We start from the raw sequence: 7,032 nt of genomic DNA on the forward strand, positions 1-7,032 counted from the left end.
GGGTACACTTCTGTAGTACAAGTCTGGTACACTTTGTGTATACATATATGTACCTCGGGTACATATCTGTAGTACCTGTTAAGACAACGACCCCTTTGAGCGTTAGCACGTGTAATTTATTTGTGTCGGGATCATTTTCCGCACATACTGTGAGGGTAGGACGGTGATGCAGTAACAAGAAAAACCCCAGAGTGAAATGAACGCAAGTCCTTAGATAGTCTTTATACAACGGATGGTTTTATTCATTGTTTACGAATACATGGTTCATACAGGAGGGCTGAACATTTTTTCAAGGACATTTTATCAGAAATTCAAGGACATTTTATCATACATTTTATCGGAATTCATACACAGAACAAAACATTCCGTGGCTTAATTTAATAATAACCCCATTCGTAATCACTGTCACCTCTAAAACTTACCTGGATCATATTAATAAACCCTTCTAAACACTGGCATTTCAACAACATACCTTGATTTACTGACTGATTTTACTGACTTACTGTTATTTGTGATCATCATTTAACTGTCTATCGTGTCTATGCTTTTTAAGCTCATTTAACGCAATTTTTATTGAGGCTTTGCACATTATTGATGGTACAGGCAACAATTCTTCTTATTACAGGCAAGGATTCTTTCTACAAATTCAAGGACATTTTCATGAAATTCAAGGACTTTTCAAGGACTCCCCTCAAATTCAAGGACTTTTCAAGGACTCCCCTCAAATTCAATGACTTTTCAAGGACTGTGCAAACCACGGAATAACATTAATCACGTTCACTGCAGCACGCATCTCAAATATAGCATAGAGATATATATATATATTTACTCATGTCACGTTTACGTTACCTCATTAGGTGATTACACGTTTAACTTAAATCTTAGCTATTCTACGGGTTAATATTGTAGCCCCAGGCGCCGCTCCTCATCTGTCCCTCCCCGTCGTGTGCTGCCGTGGCTAGGCGCGAGTTCGTGGCCAAATTGATTCACACCGCTGCCGCTTAAGTACAGGGCTGTATGGATACGCTGTACAATGGTCCGTAGTAATTAATTAGATTAATCGTGCTTCAATAAACTCAAAATTTTTAGAGATGATAGCTAATACATGTGTCTATGTGTATCTAGATTTCTAGAACTGCAAAACACATGTTACAGCTGCGAGCGAGTGGAGAGTGGAACGCATTTATCTTGTGAATTACAGTTGTCATTATTCTTCCAAAATGACTAGCTGCTGTGTTTACACTAAGAAAGTGTACAATGAAGCTATCATATGGCGCGAACGATTTGAGTTGCTTTTCTAGATATCTAGATACATATAAACACATGTGTTATCTATGATCTCTGTGATTCTTGAGTTTATTGAAGCGCGAGTGGTTTAATTAATTAGCAAGTATCTACGCGCGGTATCGCACAGGTTAATATACGCACGTCCTGGGCGGTAAGAAAGTGTGCAATTAAACTATCATATCGCGCGAACGATTTGAGTTACATTTCTAGAAATCTAGATACACAGACACATGTCTTAGCTGTAATCTCTGTAAATTTGGAGTTTATTGAAGCACGATTAGTCTAATTAATTACTACGGACCATTGTACAGAGTATCCATACAGCGCTGTACTTAAGCGGCAGCGGTGTAGATCCATTAGGTAACAACATGGAGTCAAATCCTGAGTTGGCGCAACTCTCTGTATATAGGGACCCTAGTGTAGGCTATAGCTCTGTGCCCCCTCCCTCAGTGTAGGATATACCTTCTCGGGCGTCGTCCTGCTTGTGGGTGGCTCTCCATCCGATGGTGTGTGTGCGCTCTCCCAAGCGTGATCGTTCTTTCGTTCATTCGTTCCCAAGCCAAAAACGTTCATAGCCAAAAATCCTGTAGTGGCCACACTGGACTTTCACACGTGCTGTGGTTAGCACGTGTAATTTATTTGTGTCGGGATCATTTTCTGCTCCTACTGTGAAGGTAGGACAGTGATGCAGTAGCAAGAAAAACCCCATCAAATATAGATTTACATTGATAATTATTTTTAAGGGCATTGACCAAATTTAATTTTATTTTGGCACTAAAGTTGTCCTTTAATTCTACAGGTAAGAGTGCATGCCGTCACACAATTTGCATATATACAGCTCCTTTTCCTCCTCATCCTCCCCTCCTCGTTGTCGTCGTCACCTCCTCCTCCTCTCCTTTCTCCTTATCTAAACGTCAGCGTCTTCACTGCCGGGCTCATCATAGCCTGTCAATGCGAGAAGTTCAATAGTTGTAGAAACGTTGCGACAAAAAGCACCAGTAGATTCGGTGTGTTAATATCCGTGAACGATTACTCATCTTGCCGCTGAACTTGTGAAACTTACCTTGTGCGGGCTGTGGTTCTAGCAATAGCAGATCGTCAGGGTCTTCCCCGCTGTAGGGCTCATACTTGTGACACTTTCGCTGGATTTGTGAAAAGATATTGAAACTGTTTATACACCTCTACAAATCAAAGTTTGCGACCATCTCAGATCCACAGTGTTAATGTAATAAAATAAATTACACAGATAATCAGGGACCTAGGCACACACGCTTTTTTCGATTGACAGAGAAAGGTTACGTCATGTCTTTATGCAAGCAATCACATACCGAAGCTATTTGTTACGTGTAAATAACATTTCAAAATGGTTCAATAGTAATGGCAGTATTAGGTTGTTTCCTTCATTTATTTTTAATGAATGATGAATTTATTAACAAATGCTGTCCAACTTCTTTATTTAGGAATCAGAACCTCATCACACTTGGCAGTACTGCATACTCTTCAGACTAAGAAGGGTTATACTCTGCATGAACATATGAAAACCACATAATGCCTATCATATAACAGCAACACTTAATTCAATCAAAAAATATTTCATCGACTCTCATTCAAGGCATTCCGAATGAAACCTACGTGCATGAAATGATAAGTCTGGCAGCTCTGGATTGTCGACTTCACCATCACTCGAACTCTCATCTGAAATTACAATTTGTCACAGACACATTGAAGTATATATCAAGCACAACACATGCACTGCACCTTGTTTCTCCTCTACAGCATCTATTACCCTCCAACATCTCCCTTTTTTCTGCCCCTCCTGATCTACCTCCTCCCTATTCTTCTCAAGATTTCTCCCTTCATCTCTAAATCCTCTATTGCCTCCACATTCCTCAATCCTAAACCTTCCACCACTTGCACTTTCTCTCCTCTTTCTCCTCAAGCTCATCTATACCTCTATATAGCCTGAACATGCAGGCTTTACGACCAGTTCATGCCATAGGAATGTTTTATGTCGCCACGTAGTGAGAAGCAAAAAGGGAACTTGGTGCTAATGAGTAATGTACCTCAATCACACTATAGTCCTCATCTAACCCTTCTTCCACGACATTAGTATTTCTCCTCTCTGTCACCTCTTTTTTCACCTACTCCATAATGTGATGTTATTTTTTATATACGATTATGTATTGATATTTTAATATATATATATATATATATATATATATATACGTACACACTAGCCCACGATCAAGCTGCCTTGTTGCTTTTCAATACATATCTGATATAGTGAGAATTAATTTAAGCAGATGAACAGTGAAAGTCGAGCCTGTCGGGCCAGAGGTAAATGTTCGAGCACGAGAGGAGGAGGAGGCATGTAGCCTATGTATGCACACACACACGTCAGGGTTTTCCAAGCTTTTTCATTATAGCCATGGCGGGGCTGCCTTTACGGTCCTAGTATTTAGCATTATTTTAGCCAAATTTTAGCATGGCGGCTATTGATATCTAGAGTGGCGCCGTGCAATTTTAGGATTGCGGGGCCCTCGACGATAGCCTGGCGGGCCGCCAGGCTATAAAGATGCTTTTTGGAGAACCCTGCACGTATATGGATAATATTTTAAATATAATAACATTTGTGTAGATAGATATGTTAATGTTATAAATAGACCAATAATATATATTATATTTATAGCATATGATATCTATCTAATATCGATCCATATCGATCCATTTCATTCTAGTAATAGTATTACTATATTAGTAACTTACTACTATAGTACTAGTGCTCATAGGGTCTATGTCTCCCAGGGTACTGCCGGAACGTACCCTGGGTACGGTCCGGTATACCGGAACGCACCCTAGGTACTATCTAATATGCCGAACCGCTACCTCGGCTCTACTCCACTAACGTAGTCTAGCGCGAGTCGCCTAACGCCTACTCCCTAACCCGAACCAACCCTAACCCTAATCCTAACCCCTAAACCCGTAACCTAACCTACACCCTAACCATATCAAATAGTGGACCAGCGGTACGTTCCGTATACCGCGACCCGATACCACAGCGTACGTTCCGGCCAGTACCCCTGGGCGGGACAATAGACCCTATGAGCACTAGTACTAGTGGCTCATAGGGTCTATGTATCCCAGCGCGTACGTGCCGCGAACGTACCCTGGGTACGGGCCGGTACTACCGGCAACTACCCTTGCGCAACTCTTTTGATATTGGTTGAGGTTTAGGGTTTAGGGCAGTAGCGTAGGCGAGCTCCCTAGCACTCGTTAGTGGAGTAGGCGAGGTACGCGTCGGCAATATTAGATAGTACCAGGGTACGGTTCCGGTATACTATACGCCGAACCGCTACACAGGCGTACGTCTCCGGCAGTACCCCGCGGCGGACATGAGACCTCTCAAAGCGTAGACTAGGTCTAGCTAGGTCACTAACAAACTAACTGGCAATAATTTATACAGCTAGGCTGTATGCATATTATTATATTTTAGTAATATACATGCACTCTGTTTCTATAATAAATAATAAACATGGCTATATGAATAAGATGACAATTCTAGCTGACGCTTTCTGTCTTCATTATTTATGCTTGTTGTTCTTAATGCCGCATATAGCGCTTCATTAACTGCCGTTCATTAACTGCCGCAGGTCACCTACGCCGCAGACCTGCGGCAGTTAATGAACGCGGGCTAAAGTATAAGGCCTAGTACTAAAGCTAGTTGTACTAGTACTACTACTAGTACTAGTACTATTATTAGTTTCATACAATCGACAAACCGTCAGTATAGTATTTAATAGTAACTAAGTACTAGTACTAGCAACATACATTACGTGACGTTACTTACATGTCAAATTGTACTCACTTGCATCGGTGTACTTCAAATATAAATCGAGTGCTTGTGAAATACAAGAGAGGGAGGAAAGGATACAAGATACAAGAGCGGGTTGTTGGCGTCGCGTGAAAACAAAAGGTACAGTGCTGCCACCTATTTCCGTTTCGAAATCTTGTAATTTGCTTCGATTATTGTACTTGTTTACTTGTGAACATGTGTTGTGTTCAAATGAAGTTGCAGTTTGCATGTGTTTGTCTTGAAAGTTATTTGCTTTGTCTCGAATTTTATATGTTTGTATACGAATTTTGTATGTTTGTAATCATATTTGTAATTGTGCTTGCGTGTTGTCCCTGTGGGCCACCGTAGATAATAACCTACATGTTGCGCGCGCGCGCGTGTGCGTGTGTGCGTGCGTGCGTGCGTGCGCGTGTGTGTTTGTATATGTGCGTGTGTGCGCACTCAAGTGTGTGTGCCTGTATATGGGTGTGACCGTGTGGGTGTGCGTGCGTGTGCACGGATGTGCATGCTTACGTATGTGTGCGCGCCCGCGTGAATGTGAATAAAATTTAGTTATGATAAATCGTTTGTAAACAACACGCCAGTATAAACATAAACTCCAGAGTGAAAGACTGAGCGACACGATAGTTTATTCGTCAACACTTCTGTTCGCCATCTTCGCAACTATCGCTTACGGATCACACTACAGCCAACGTGGAACCGCTTCACACATATCAGCGGCGGCGAGACACATGGAACAATTACGCGGTGTGATACAGTCTTTTTCCTAATATGAATAAACTCAAAAGCTATCACACTAGCTGCGAGCGTGGAGAGTCTGTAAACAGCGTGATCCTTATACAAACACAGTAGTTTACAAACACAGTCAATAACAAATGTCAATTAGTGACAACGATAACAAAGCGAATTTTCCAGTTATTATAGGGACTCTTAAGAATGCCCACATTCCAAGATAAATATCATCGCTGACCTACAGTTCTAATTGATGTAGGTTTTGTATGGCCTTTAAAAACAAACTTAGTTTAGTAATCCTTCGCGGGTGGTATGGTGACAGATTGTAGCGATGGCCGCTATCGATGCACCTTCTATCATCGCTCACGGTAACATCTAATTGCGCTTAGGTTGAGGGGGAAAGGCGGGTCTCTTGACTGGCTCCTACTGACGCTGGCTGGTGTTGTGATTTTGTTCTGAAAGTGGTGCAAAAATGGGGAGAAGTATGTATTTGGCTTTTGAGGGGGCAATTTCTTTGTCGGCGTATGTATAATTGTTCTCTCTCCTAGGCATGTTGCCAGCTGCGGTTCTTTGCTGCTTGAGAATTTGTTGTGGGCCAATAGGGCTGGTAAGATTGGCTCCGTGGTTACCGTTTCGTCCCATCGGTGTCCTTAATTGACTCAATTTCGCACCCGTCGCTTCTTGGCGTATGTGTAATGATATGGTTCGTTGCATGGTAGTCCGGGCTGGTGGTTCCTCGGGGATGAGTGCGTTATAATGTTCCGCCACGATTTCACGGTTGTAATTTGCCAATCATCTGGTGTGTCCACTGTGTACGACCGTCTCATCGAGCCTAATGCCACTACCGACACCTTTGGCTTCCATTCTCGTTGTCCTTTAGCGAAAGACTCATTACTTCTTACGGTGTGCACCTTCTTCAGTGCAGGCAGCATCTTTTTGCGTTCCGTGGTTGTAAGTACTTTGTTTGTCTATTCATTCAGAGCTGTGCATTTGATCATCTGCATCTGTTTTCAACGTTGATCACGCCCGAGTGGCTTGAGTATGGTTCGCGTATCATTTGGTAAGCAGTGGTGCGTGCCCCGACGGTTAATTGCAATTCCAACGCTGCTATGAAGGGGCTACTGCCCATTCCTTGCTTGTGAGGGTGTTTGCGAATTCCT

General features: G+C 42.2%; 1 long non-coding RNA gene across 1 annotated transcript in view; it reads right to left on the bottom strand.

Annotated features, from left to right (window-relative positions):
- LOC106817341 overlaps positions 1 to 5,485 on the bottom strand; it is a 13,890-nt gene extending 8,405 nt beyond the window's left edge. The window contains exons 1-2 of the long non-coding RNA XR_001395038.1: positions 5,135 to 5,485; positions 2,351 to 2,982 (exon numbers count right to left, since the gene is read on the bottom strand). This is a non-coding gene — a long non-coding RNA (uncharacterized LOC106817341). The remainder of the gene's footprint in view (positions 1 to 2,350; positions 2,983 to 5,134) is intronic.
- Positions 5,486 to 7,032: the final 1,547 nt, after the last annotated feature.

The sequence above is a fragment of the Priapulus caudatus genome, unplaced genomic scaffold, assembly GCF_000485595.1.
Source record: "Priapulus caudatus unplaced genomic scaffold, Priapulus_caudatus-5.0.1 Scaffold1687, whole genome shotgun sequence".
NCBI lineage: Eukaryota > Metazoa > Priapulida > Priapulimorpha > Priapulimorphida > Priapulidae > Priapulus > Priapulus caudatus.